This window comes from Brienomyrus brachyistius, chromosome 7, assembly GCF_023856365.1.
Source record: "Brienomyrus brachyistius isolate T26 chromosome 7, BBRACH_0.4, whole genome shotgun sequence".
Lineage (NCBI taxonomy): Eukaryota > Metazoa > Chordata > Actinopteri > Osteoglossiformes > Mormyridae > Brienomyrus > Brienomyrus brachyistius.
In genome coordinates this window covers 12,407,164-12,422,588 of record NC_064539.1, presented here as the reverse complement: position 1 = coordinate 12,422,588, position 15,425 = coordinate 12,407,164, and positions in this window count along the sequence as shown.

Below are 15,425 nucleotides of genomic sequence, written 5' to 3'. Positions count from 1 at the left end.
ATAACCTGGAAGGTTTGTAGAGGAACACCAGTAGGCGACTTCTCACCTCATCTTTCTTTTTCCCTAGAAGCCGTAAGTTGATTAAAAAAACATGTTTTTCTGTCTTATGAGGAGAGGTTATCTGAGCTGAATCTGTTCAGCCTCGTGCAAAGGAGATTAAGGGGGGGACATGATCCAGGTGGCAGTGGTTAGCGCTGTTGCCTCACACCTCTGGGACCCGGGTTCGAGTCTCCGCCTGGGTCACATGTGTGTGGAGTTTGCATGTTCTCCCCATGTCGTTGTGGGGTTTCCTCCGGGTACTCCGGTTTCCCCCGACAGTCCAAAAACATGCTGAGGCTAATTGGACTTGCTAAATTGCCCATAGGTGTGCATGTGTGCGTGAATGGTGTGTGAGTGTGCCCTGCGATGGGCTGGCCCCCCATCCTGGGTTGTTCCCTGCCTCATGCCCATTGATTCTGGGATAGGCTCCGGACCCCCCGCGACCCAGTAGGATAAGTGGTTTGGAAAATGGATGGATGATCCCGGTGTATAACATTCTAACAGGTCTGGATGCTGTTCAACCAAATGGCTATTTCAATATTAATTTAAATAGTGGAACTTGTGGCCATAGGTGGAAATTAGCGGGAGAACATTTTAACCTGAATTTGAGAAAACACTGCTTTACACAGCGTGTAGTTAGAGTATGGAATAGTCTTCTTGTTAGTGTAGCGCAAGCTAAAACCCTGGGCTCCTTTAAATCTGAGCTAGATAAGATTTTAACAACTCTGAGCTATTAGTTAAGTTCTCCCCAAACGGGATTGATGGGCCAAATGGCCTCCTCTCGTTTGTAAATTTCTTATGTTCTTATGTTCCTCATACCTTGAGTTTTTCTGTGGACCATTGTATTAAAGTTCACTAAGAAGCCTGTTAATATACAGCATGTCCACAAAAATAGAATGGACAGCATAATGAAAATGGATAATAATTATAAGTAAAATGCATCAGACCAGGAATTAATTCTTATAGTAGCTGTATTTAAAATGCCAGTGATCAACTCCTTTAAATTTTAATATAACTTGGAGGTACCTGAATACATTACATAAACCACTTCCTTCAGATAGCTACAGACAATTACAGCAATTTGTTAAGGCAGAGGCAGCACTTTGCCGATGGGGTGCCACTTTAGATGCCCAGACTGCTATAAAGTGGGGTCTTCTTCTCTCTATTTATGCTAACATGTTTTAAGGGGTCAGCCAGGTTACTTTTACTATAGGGTTCTTGTACAGCAACTGGAGTGCTATGCTTATATTAAGCATTTGCTTTTTCTCATATTCGAACTCTGTGAAATAGTGTCCCTCTTGCTATACTGATTTTATTGATTATAGCAAGTATAGGTGCTACTCTCTTCAAGCACTTTAAAAGACACAAAACTTACCCATTTTGTGACATGTTCATTGCAACCCTGCACTGGAAAAGCGGGTATGGAAATATGATGGATCTATTGGGACACAAGTCTATCCAGAGAGAAGCTGCTAACAGGAACATGTATGCATATTTGGCTAGAACATATAGCGAAAACACCATGAGTAGCTCAGAAGAGCTGTGATGTTTTTGTCCCAAAAACAAATGATCCAATAAAAAATGTGTCCGCATCTGTGCTGAGAATTAAAATAACTAAGGCAACCTTTAAGCTAGAGAACATCTCGAGCCTCAATCACAACTCAGTGTGTGAGAACACTCACTAAATGGCATGCCAGAACACTGAGACTATTGGTGAAATCTGCTGTGTCCCTGCTATAAATACCTGGGCAGTGTTCCAAAGTGCCAAATGCCCTCTATGCATCTTAAACCTACATTAGAACAGGCAAACTTTTCAAACTGGCTAACTGGAGAGTTTGATACCATGGGGTCACCTGACAATGGATACATAATGTTTGGATGAGAGAATATTACAAAACTCTCAGAAGAAGTGTTATCATAACACAGGATCCCTTCCTGGGCTTAGTGGCTTGTCTTGCTGTAAAACATTATGATTAAATACCTAATATATTCTTTAAAATGTACAACTGGGATGGAATAAAAGAGCTCTGATAACCAATTATGCATCCCCAGATTCATATTTTAGAATCTGACACAGGAAATATTTGCAATTCATAGCTATAAAATGGATTTTCCATTATTTGAAAACACTGCTATGGAGGTAAACTTGCACGTGATTTGGTTTATTGGTGGTGCAGTGTTGATTGGAGCCTCACAAGAGAACGATTTGCCCTTCACACCACTGAAGGATTACTTATTGCATGTATAAATCATATTTATTCCCATTATTGCACTTCTTTTGGTGCAGTTATGTAATGAGTACACTGTGTCATCTATTTTTGTGTATATTTGTGAAAAGATGTCATGGATTCATTTAGATTTAAATGTTGCACCAGATATCTTGTTCTTTGTTTCCTTTCTGAATTTTTTTTCTGAATTACTTGAATGACTGAAAACAATTCATGGTTTTAAGGACAACATTATGTAATATAAAAGGGGCAAAAGGTAGCATAGTCATTATGTTTGACATACAGACAGAAGATTGTAGGTTGAAAATTGCTTCTCTTCAGCTGCATTAGATTTATATTCATTTAATCATTCAGTGTTATTAATACCATCCATCCATCCATCCATTTTCCAAACCGCTTATCCTATTGGGTCGCGGGGGGTCCGGAGCCTATCCCGGAATCAATGGGCACGAGGCAGGGAACAACCCAGGATGGGGGGCCAGCCCATCGCAGGGCACACTCACACACCATTCACACCTATGGGCAATTCAGCAACTCCAATTAGCCTCAGCATGTTTTTGGACTGTGGGGGGAAACCGGAGTACCCGGAGGAAACCCCACGACGACATGGGGAGAACATGCAAACTCCACACACATGTGACCCAGGCGGAGACTCGAACCCGGGTCCCAGAGGTGTGAGGCGACAGTGCTAACCACTGCACCACCATGCCGCCCCCGTTATTAATACCAGAAAACCATAATAAGTATTTGCAATTTTTGTCTAAGAAAATGTTTCAATTTCTATGAAATGATTGTGTGCTTGTATGTTCATTAAGAGCTGTGAATTTCACTTTCTCAGGGAAGATGTTGTATGGGAAGCTCAAACACAACTCCAAATATACAGTAATCATAATCACAAACATAAAAAAAGATTAACTTATGTCAATAGTGTGTATAGTTCATGCCAGTGCAAGGGAAATGACAAACAAAATAGGAAATTTATTTATTGGAAAGTATCACATGCACACCGAAGGCTGCCCTGACCTACTATTAATATTTATTAGTGTGCTATGATGACTGATGATATAGAAATGTATCAGGAATAGACATGTTCAAATCACAAGTCTTACCTACTTTCCCCGTTTTGTTGCATGGTACTCAATTCATTACTTTGTAGGTCAAAATTAGGGTCTTCAATTTGACCCTGGTTGTCCTCTTACTGATGGGAGGATATGAAGATATATTTACTCATTTCTTTATGAACAAAATAAGGAATAGTTAGACACAAATAAATGTATGATTATTCGTTTTGTGTTTTGCTCTAACAAAATCTGTGCTGTTTGCTTTTTCAAAAAAAATCAAATCTGTCTCCTTACACCATGGTTGACATAGGGTCAGCATCTGCCTAACATTGTGAAGTCAGTCCTCTCACACGATATGGAAACGACTTTCAATTTGGTCTTTTCTGAAACCCACCATGACAGATTTCTGCCTGGCCAAGTCCTTTACTGCTCTGTACATATTTGCATGCAGACACAGAAAACAGTCTAGCAGTTCAATTTTAGATGACAGTTATATAAGACACTAATTATTATTTGCATCCATAATAAAATATCCACAATAATAAATGAAGCAGTTGTCTAAGGCATTAAAACAAATTTGAAACATCGCAAAATTAAATAAAAAGCTTTGGTAAATTGTGTGAAAGTTTTACTGACTTGCTAGCAAAATGCTTCGGGTCGGCTGTTTTAGGCTATATTAAAAAACTGACCTTTCCTTATAATTCTCCTTCCAATTGTTTAACATTCTGAAACAAAACATAATCAACAGTCATACAGGGGCAAGAGTATAATTTTGGGCTGAGTATTTGGGGGTTTGGGGTCTCCACCCATTTAAAGGGGTGCAGGGGGTTCTATTGGCTGGTTTTGACTATTAGGCGGTTACAACCCTCATACTGTAATTTACAGCCATGTTCAGGGGTACAAGAGCAGGGTCTTTATGGAATCCTTACAAATCACAAGTCTTAGCTACTTTCCCCATTTTTTGCATGGTACTCAATTCATTCCTTTGGAGGTCAGAACTAGAATCTTCAATTTGAACAAGGCCATGTTACCTGGGAAACAGAAAGGATCAAGCAGATTTAATGCATGGAGTTGACAGATGTTATAAAGGAAGAACGTGCATATCTACCTTATGGCTGTTAAGTTACAGCTTGTGAAATTTGCATGTGTTAGTCAGAAAATGATACACCTCAATTGGAGCTGGCCCAGGTATACTGTCATGTGAAAACATTAGGACACCCTATTAAATATTTAATTCTTTATTAAGTAATATCAAAATATCAATATTAAATCTTTCAAAATATATCTGTAGTAAGGGTGATGTAATGGCATTGATATGCAAAAACAAGAAACAAGAATTGACTGAGATGCAAATTCCTACTGAGGAAAATATAAGGACACCCTGTGCCCTAATTGCTAGTATTTCCCCCTTTGGCTGAGATAAACTCAATGAGATGCTTCCTATAACCATCTATCAATCTCTGACATTTTTTTACTCTACTCTTTGACTCTGCCATTCCGGAACTCTCCATTTCTTTCTTCTAAGCCATTCCTTGGTAGATTTACTGGAATGTTTGGGTCATTGTCATGTCGCATGGTTCACCCCCACTTCAGCTTCTGTACAGATATTATCATATTGTCCTCAAGCGCAATCTATTGAAGAATTCATAGTGGATTCTATTATGGTGAGCAGGCCAGGTTCTGCTGCAGCGAAGCAGCCCCAAACCATGACATTTCCACCCACATGCTTCACAGCTGATATGAGGTTCTTTGTTCAAAAGTTGTCTTATGTTTACGACAAACATGTCCTCTGTTACTGCACCCAAATGTTTCAATTTCAGATTCATCTGTCCAAAGCACATTGTTCCAAAAGTTTGTCTAGGTGGTGTTTGGTAAATTTCAATGTTGCCCAGATGATTCCTCCTTGCACAGCTCCCATGTAAACCAGTCTCTTTCTAATGGTAGATGCATGTACCTTGACATCAACTGTGGCAAGAGCTTTGTGTATGACCTGTGATGACATTCTGAAGACCTGAGAGATCTTTTTTGGATCTCACCATAGTAATAAATTTCAACAATCAAGAGCAAACCAAACTAAATGTCTGTGGTTTAAATAAGAAAGGCTCCACCAAAAAGCTCTGTAACGATGTTCTAATCATTTTCACCTGATATGGTGCCACCTGAATCTATTTCTAGGAATTTTAAATAGTGATGAATGTGAGGGTACTTTTTCCTCAGTGTAAATTAGAATCTTAGTTCATTTCTTTTCATAAATAAGTGAATTTGTTTCTTGTTTTTGCTTTATTTACAGATATAATCTGAAAGAAGATTTAATACTGATATATTGATATTTTTTAATAAGGAATTTAATGTTTAATGGCGTGTCAATTTTTTCACATGACTGTATGTAACTGGATAAGTTTAATGTGAGTTAGAACACCGTAGAACACAATAGTTCCTACTCACAAACATTACTATGAGAAGGGTGGAATGAATTAAAGCCAAAAACCTCAGCCATCTGACTCTGCAACTGTTTTCCAGTCAGTTGGCATGACGCCGACTCCCAAATGGAAGCAAAGATTGCCTGCAATGCCAGAAGGACAGCCTTACCACCAGCCTGGAGAAGGTCACCCCGGATATCACAGATTCCTGTGGCCTTCCCATCCCCCGACTGATTCACCACTCATGCAATCTCGGTGAGATTGGGTGGTTCACAGCAGATCGGAGGATCAGTTTCGAAAACCGTGGACCCAGAGATGTTCAACACCCTAGCTGGAGGGTCAGCTTTAAACAACTACTCAAAGTAGCCGGCCCAGTGGGTCACAACTTCATTGTCATCCGTAAGGACCATTCCATCACTCAACCTGACTGCAAGTCTCCGAGGAACAGATTCAGATGTGTGTAATACTTAAATTCCTCTGTAAGCAGGACGTGGGTCACTAGACCACCGATGGTATGTTACCTGCTCACAGATTTGTCTAACAATGCCTCCTCAGAGTCCACACCGCCATCCTCCTCAGTTCCCGGCACAGAATGGAGTCGCCACCAAGTCATGCACTGTGACTCCTCTCAATAATATTCAGGGTGCCCTGCAGCGTGAAACATCTTCTTCCGGGAACACTGGCAACACCATTATAACCCTCGGCAACCTTCAGGGTCTGATCACACAAGGTCTCCCACATCACATTAAAGTCACTAGTCACACCCAAGTCTGCAAGTTCCTCCCACAAACTACATGCAAACTCATCAGAACCAGCTTGATCTTGGAGTCTGGCCAAGTCCAGCCTCATTCTCCTAGTATGTGGTAGCCTGCTGGATCTAAGCTGAACCTTCAAAGTAGCAACAACAAGTCTGTGGTCAGAATTCACAAACTGGGCACTTCCGTAGATTCAGCGACCCGCAACCCCTGACTTTTTGCAAAGTCAAGGAACATGGAGTCACTTTCACCGCAGTCTGCAGACCCATGGGGACCAACACAAACCTGACAGTCACCAAGCGAAGTTGTGAGTAAAATGTCTCTCTCAGCGAGACATCACTCACTGCAGTTGGAGCATACACTGATACAACAGACAAGACACCCAAGGAGTACCTTAGCCTGACTCTCATAATACGCTCATTGAAAGGAGTGACATCAGACACCATGGAGAGGAGTCAATCCGACCAGAGCAGCCTTCAGACTGACCAGACCAAAAGCAGGTATACCCACCTACAGAGATCTGGCCACTCCCTGGTCTGCATACCTCCATCAAAATGCAGTTCATGAAGCTTCCCCGACAGCAGAGGAAAATGGTCATCTTGCCAGAGAGACAAGACGTTCCACATGCCTACCCGGATGGGTCTCCTCAAACTGTGACTCAAGGGCTGCCATGTGATGCCTCTGCACCAGCCCCGATCCCCAACAGGTCTGACCCTATAAGCTCTCCAATGGTTTTGACTTGTCCAAGGATGAGGTTCCCAAAAACTTTCCCTCATCCCCTTCATGGTGCGGACAGCCTTCCTGCGGGTGGCTGCAGTAGTTACTCCCACGGAGAGCAGAATGGTAATGTGCCTGTTTAAATTGAGCAGTTGTGAGTTGTTTTACGGTGGCTGGAGTGCCAATTCTGCCATCAACCCCCAAAAGTTGTTTCCCTGCAAGTTGGAAGACTGCTTGCAGGGCCGGATGCAGTTTAATGTCATACCCAGGACAGGTATATAGAATAAGCAATTAAAGATATGGGTAACAGATACTGCAAAATGTTAATATGATAAAGTACAAACAGTAATAGGACATGGATGTAAATTATAAGGTATTAAGTAAGTACATCAAGCTAATATAAAAAGGTTAATTCAGGCCTTGAATTTTTATTGGTTAGCCTGCCTTCAAAGCCTACTGCTGTTAACAAAAGACAATAGCATAACCTTCAAAGTATGAGTCAGTTACACTTTTATTTGCTATGGATACCGTACTAAGCTTATCCAGCTGTACAAAAGTATAACAAAACAGACAACACATATACTGTAAAGATGAATCAAATTCAAATCTCAATTCATAACACTCTGTGGCAGTAACTCAAAATGGTTTCATCCTCTCGGGGCATGATATAAATGGTGCATTAAACAACCAACTCTATAACTAGGAATATACATTTCATGTTTTGTAATACAATGACTTCATTGTGGGGCAGTATGTGTTAATCGATGATTGAATACCCAATTTGGGCAAAAATGAAGAATCTTTGGAGTTCCAAACTTCTTCCATGTGAAAGTGATGGGAACCAATGATAATTTTTTTCATACCCTTTTCCAGACCTAGAAACCAAATTTGTTGTCAATGGTTGGGTTAGGGTTAGGGTTAGGGTTAAAGGCCTTACACAAGTGCAACCAATGATATGACTACTCTGTGAGGGATTTGGATCAATAACCTGGGATTCATCAAAGCCACACATCACTCCAGTGTATTTACTCCCACAATCCTTAGCTGCGGGAGCTTATAACTATGGGAGAGTTCTGCGCCAGATGTGGATACAATCAAGCAGTAAATACAACTGAAAGATAATGCAAAGAAATAGGATGCACCTCAACTTGGTTTGCAGTGTTAGAGTAAAGGGTCTGAATACTGACATAATGGATAATTCATTCATTCATTCTTTTATTTTATCTAAATATGTTTTCACTTTGTCATTATGAGGTATGTATGTACATTAATGGCAAAAAAATAAATTAATTCAATTTAACAATAAGTCTACGACTCAACAAAGTTGTGGAAGGGGTGTCAAATCTTTCTTTTGAAATAGAATAGGATGCAGAATCACTCTAATTAGAACAGAATTATTACGAATGCACATATATTCTCACTGACCTGATATTCCTGAAAAGCAAGGCTTTTCTATATTAAGGCTATAGTCACATGTAATTTTTCCCTTCTAAAATTTAGTTTGGTTATCTCAAAATATTCTGGTCGTGCCAGAATAAAACTGTTCGATTTAAGAGGTCTGGCAGCATTTTGTGTCGTTATGCCATGTCTCTGAGGACCCAGGTTTTCATTAGAATGAGGTCAACCATCTGTGCTAGTCTCTGTTAATAGGAAGGACAGCTGGATCTCCATGCTGTTGCAAAGAGGGATGGTAATTTCAGTGAAGCCCGAGTAGTGACACATAATTTCAGCGCTAGGTAAAGAGGGATGAGTTAAAACAGGTGTGTGAGTGTAGGAGTGCTGACCTGTTTAGCAGTGCTGGTTTGAGATATCCTTTGTTAGCCTGCTTTGTTCTTGTATGTACTATAGCAGTGAGAGAATGCAGTGAACTTTTAATCAAAACTGTATAAATGTATAAATTATTCTGCAGAATAATTTTACATAATTTATTTGGTTATGGCCACTTTTTATATTATCGTGGAAAATTGTACAACAAAACTATGTTCAGCAGGAGCAAGACTGAACAAACTTCCAGTACATTTTCCTCTTAGGGCATCATGCCCTAAGAACCTGTGAACACAGCCAGAGCATGAAATTCTCAAGTTGCAAAGTAAAAAAAGAAACAAAACTTATTTTTACCCCTTAAATGGTATTGACTACTTTAAGAAACACAGTAAGTAATGTAATCTGATTTATTATCCCTTTTTTAAATTCATTGAGTTTATTTGCCCTGATAAATTACAAACTTTTTTGAGTAATTCCCCACGATCATGGTTGAATAGTTGGAATTTTAATAGACAGATATTGTGCAATTAGTAACTCTTATGTATGTATGATGCAATGTTGTACGTACAATGCATGGTCATTCATCATAGTACTTGCATATATGATATATAATACATTGCAAAAATACATTCATGTATTCATATAAAAATGCATGATGTTACATGTTAAAGATAATTTCCCACTAAGTCCTTGAAAAAGTATTCTCTCTCTCTCAACAGTACCAACCACTGCACCACTGAAGCCAATCCTAGGAATAGGCACAGGGGTAGGAGTAGACCCTGGATGGGATGTTGGTCAATTGTTCAGCACACAAACATACTATTGGTTATTAAGAGTTGCCAATTCATTAATGTCTTTGGATTGCAGGAAAAGAGCAGAATACTCAAGGAGAACAGAAACTCTCCACGCAGGGCAGGGACGAGATTTGAACACCAAGAAGTAGATATAGTAGGTCACAAATGTACAATAGATTTTTGTTAATGCAAATAACAATAGCCCATTTTATATTAAATAAAACTTTCTCTTTTCCAATGCCAAATCACAGAGAGCCCAAAATCTATGCTAGGAAACACACCATAGATTGAAAACTGAACCATCATAAGAAATACAGACACTCACGCAAGGAGTCATCAGTGCATCAGTGTCTTTTAGCCATGGGAGGAAACCCACACAAAGGGAGGAGGAATATGCACACTCACCGCTTAGAGGGCCTGGAACACAGCTAAACCTACAACCTTCTGCAAAAACTGTATAAATTTGAATAAGGCATGTGATGTCTTAACTTGATTATTTAGCATCTAATGTTAAAAATTTACTCTTTACTCTACTTTACTCTTAGTTTCTTTGACAAGTCAGTTAGAACTCAAACATCGTGTACAGTAGTATTTCATGACCGCATGGAACTATGACAGGGGCAAATTTTACTTAAAAGGTAGACAGGACCAAGAAGTTCATTTACTAAGCATTAGAATGGCTAATATGTGTGACCTAAGCAAATCTAAATAAGGTGTGTTTCTTGGAGTCAGATGCGGTGGTCCCAGCATTTCATAAACAGCCATTCATTCATTCACTTTTCCAGTGCATTTGCTGGTGTGGGTCGTAGTGGTAGCATACTGAGGTCAGACCAGTCACTTCACTAAAGGCAAATTTCATCCCTCACTTGTCAGAATCAGTCCATGTCCTATGTCAGTTCCCTGTTTGGCCAGCAGGCTCCCGGCTATCCCATGTCCTTAGTATCTAATGCGTTCCCCTCTGCTGCGTGGCTAGAAGGGCTAAGCAGATGACTTCAACCCAAACAACTCATTCGTTGTGGGTTCAATGTTGGATAGAGACCAGCCTCACCCTCTTCAGTTGCGCCTTGCTTTTTGACTTGTTTTCTTGTATTTCTGTTCAGACCATTGTTTTGTACCTTAGTTATCCCAGATTGTTGTCTCTAGTCTTGTAAAATGTTCCATTCCCACGTTTTAGTTTCTTCTTCTGTTTGAACTCTTGCTATAATTTCATTATTACCCTTACCTGTTCTTTGTTGCCTCGTCTCCTTTGTTTGGTTGATAATAAAAAGCCCACATCTATACAGTAGTTCGTCTGACACTCATTATCCATGTATATGTGCTTGTCCTTGTTCCTCAGATGGTCACTGTTTGGTTGTTACTGTATGTTACTGTATGTTAGTACTGTATGTATGTATGTTAGTAGCTGTGGTAGTTTCCCATGTTTGCTGTGATTGTACTTGTGCTGCTCCTTGCCTTAGTTATTGTAGTTTTTCACCCCTCATGGCCTCTTTGTTTTCCGGTTCTCTCTTTGTTCTGTTTTGTGTAATAAAACCCTGTTGAGCCACTATGTGGATCATCCTTCCTTCGTCATACCCCATCATAACATCCACCCTTACCACAGACTCTCATTTGGGGGTGCAAAGTCTCATTGCTGCCAATTCACACTTGGCATGATACTGTGAGGTGGAGAGCTTGATGGAAGAAGCCAAAAACACAACATAACCTGCAAGTAGCAGGGTTGTCATTTCTAGTTCCCCCATACTGGACATCTTTCCAGCCATGGCTGAAACTTCACATCCATTCTGTGAAAATCAAACCAGAGTGGAGATATGATGCAGGCCAACACCCGTGTAAAATGGCTTTGAATATGTGTAGACATGATTCTTACTGTGTTCATACAGGAACCAAATTACAGTGGTCCTGGTGGAGAACCAACGACAGTACATTCCAGGGTATGCGGTCAAAAGCCTTATTCAAGTACGATGTTGGTGCATTGTCACAAACCCTCACACAGCAGTGAGAAGGAAAATGGTGCATTGTTTGACATCTACCCCAAAATCTGAATTGATCTTCCTGAATCCCAGGTTTGGTCACTGGGTGGAATTTCCTCTTCCAGAGAGGCTAAGTGTCAACTGGAACACATCCTCTAGTTCCCTATTTTATAAATACCCCTGTTTGCCAGTGTAGTGGTATAAACCTGCTGTCCAAGCAATTTTGAAGTGGCAGGTCAACTATGTCGCTCCAACAGATGCATGAAGAATTTTTTTTTTTTTTTTTTTACCTCTGCATCGTTTCCAATATGGAACCCTCAAACCACTGTAGCTATTTCAGCTGCGGTGACAGATTCTGACAGAAGTTTCCAAAACTGCCACCTGGTGAGAGGTGATAGCCCTCAGGTTACAGGATTCCCCAAATATCCTCGGAGGTTAGTCAGTTCCCCGTCCCTGACGAACACCTTTCCTGAGCGAAGTCCCACCTTCCCCTCACCCTGAGGTGTTTGCCAAAGCCTCTCTATAGCCACTCCGAAATTCTCCCATGCTTGAGCCTTCACCTTGACGACTGCCTTTGTCGTAGGAGGCCATTCTTCCAAAATCACACCTCTCCAGGATTTTTTATTGCTCCCCTCATGAGCATTGAAGACTTGCAGTAGGACCACAGAGAGTATAGGTGGTATTCTTTTTAGCAACTCACCCATTTTCCCTAAGAAGGCTGGGTAGTCTGAACTGCTGTGTAGTGCATACACAGAAACAGCAGTCAACTAACAATCCCGAAAAAGGCAACCCTCTTGTCCACCAGGAAAAACTAGCTACACTACCCTGAGCCACGGATTTGTGAGTGTCCCCACGCCTGCCAGCAGTCCTTCACTTTGGGGAACTCCAGAGTCGGAGGGACTGCACCCTTGATCAAGAGGTCTGGTTTCAGGGCCCACACTGTGCGTAGAGGTAAGGCTGACTATATTTCGCTGAAACCTTTCTATCTCCCGTAATAGCTCAGCTTCCTTCCCCACCGGAGAGGTATAATGTTCCACATTCCCAAAGCTATTGTCTGTTGCCGTGGTCTTATTCACCCGAGTCTTTCCCCTTTAAGCATGCTGCTGAACAGGCACTGCATCTGACCCCAAAATCCCATGTTGCATGTAGTGAGCCCATAAGTAGTCATTTTGGGCCATTGTTATGGCATGTAAACATGCTAAGATCACAGTCCTCAGAGGGGTTTCACACATTTCAGTGTCTAGAATTTACAGAGAATGGTGTTAATCAAAATGGTCAGACGAGAATGGCCAGGCCATTTAAAGCTACTAGGAAGGTCAAAAGTACAACAGTGGTGTATGGAAGAGCTAGCACAACTGAATGCTCAACTTGTCTACTCCTGAAGGGCATCTGAAGGCAAACTGTACTACACTGGCATTGGGAATGTAATAACCTGTGCTAGCTAGATGTAACTAATCGGTGGCCAGTGACTGGTTTTTCACAAAACACAGTAAATGCTGTAAAAGCATTTTTTTTTACTGTATGTGTGATGATGGGCTGCAGGGTGCTGCAGTGGTTAGCAGTGTAGCCTCACACCACTGGGACCAGGGTTCGAGTCTCTGCCATGGCTCCATGTGTTGCATATTTTCCCTACATCATTGTGGGTTTTCTATGCATATTCTGGCTTCCCCTCCACAGTTAATAAATATGCTGAAGTTAATTGGAGTTACCAAATTGGCTGTAGGTGTGAATGGTGTGTGAGTGTGCCCTACAATTGGTTGGTGCCTCATCCTGAGTTATTCCCTGCCTTGTGCTTGTAGCCCCAAGGACAGGCTTTGGACCCTCCTGTGACCCTGAATAGGACAAGCAGGAACAGAAAATGGATTAATATAAATGATGTCCTCATCTGCCCTCTGTTAGACTATATAAGATGTGAAAAACTGATGGCCGCAGTTTCTTTATGGTTTGAATCAGCATTCTGTAGTTCAGGGTTACCCAGTGGCTCAGTTGGTGGCACTGCTGCCTCACACCTACAGATTCGAATTCTACCCTTGCTCTGTGTCTGGAGGCTGTATATTCTCCTCTTGTCTGACATTCTCTTCGGGGATGTTCTTGTGCATTATTCTCTAGGCTGCCTGGGTTCCCCATAACACTGTACTGAATAAGGGGTTGGGCAATGGATGGCTTCAGTAGTCCAGGTACATAAAAACACTGACCCAAACCAAACTACGGTCCTGCTCCTCTATTATGTAAGAACACTATGCTTGATTAATTGTATCATCAAAGAACCATTTGATTGCATGCATTGCTTACTGTAGTTTCAGGAGGCATTGCAAACTGTGGTAAACTCCGGTCACTGCAGATGATTCTGCTCATGCAGGAAGATGTTCTCCTGCACACCTACACACCTACAGAGCATAAAATACACAGTACATCTGTATGCCAAGAGGAGCCGTCACAGACGGTGTCTCTCACCATGGGTACATCTCACTGCATGGCTAATATCCTCGGCAGATCAGCTTAATGAAAGTCGTGAGACTAGAATGGCTAGAGATTTCTGGGATACATTATAATATAAATAGCTGACTTTTAAGGTAACTGGTCAGGTTGTCACTAACTTAATGAACCTTTTGTACTGTTCTGTAACAAGGACACCATTCATATAACTCGGGCTGATATCTGAAGTTCAAAGGATTTATCAACAGTGCCGATAAACTACAAAATACTTAAAAGTCCTTATTTCTGATCCCAGCATTTGACTTGACACTTCACAAAAGCATCATTGCCGGTAAATGAATCAGTAACTATAATCACTTTTTTTTTAATTCACTTTTGATGCATTCTTACACTGGCTATTTCCTGCAAGCCATCCTGTGTTTAGCAACATCACACAAGCGCACATAACATGATGAGACGTTACCGGCTAAAATGGTGATGGTTTTCCCTCTGTGTCCTCAGAGTACTTGTGAATAGATCCATCTGCTGCTAATACAGCGGCATCGTGTTGGCTGGGAACACCGCGTTCCTATTTTTTTCTCTGCCTCGCTACAAGTCTGCACAATGTCTGTACATCTCCATGGCAACCACCGTCGCTGCAGTCTGGGCCCGAAAGGTCTAAGCAGCCAGACAAAGTGATAGACTGAAATTGTGTAATCATGTGGAACACATTCTTAAGTTGAAGCTTCTTTCTTAAACTTAAGGTGAAAGGAAATAACATTTCAAAAGTTTACATAATGCTTAGCTCCTTGTAGCTGTATTAGTATCTTTTATAGCCGCTGTCATTTACATAATGCATAGAAACAGAGAAGAAAGTTCCTTTGGAATCCTAAATAGCACAAGAGCTTTGAATTCTGTCAAAGGTATAACTGTGTCTTGATAAGGATTCATGAAGCAGAACTTTCTGGAAATTGAATTTAAAGGGAAGAAAGCACTTGCTTTAACTAGTACAAGTTCAGAAGACACTTAAGTTCTCAGTTAAAATTGCATGCAGACTGATACCATCGTTGGGCCCCTGAGTAAAGCCCTTAACCCCCAGCTCCAGGGGCACTGCACACTGGCTGATCCTGAGCTGTGACCCCCAAGCTTGCTCTTACCTTTATGTATGTTTCATAGGGAAAAGACCTTTTATACTATTTTCATAGGGAAAATTTTGCCATGAGGATCAATAAAGGTTTTCTATTCCATGAACGATGCAATAT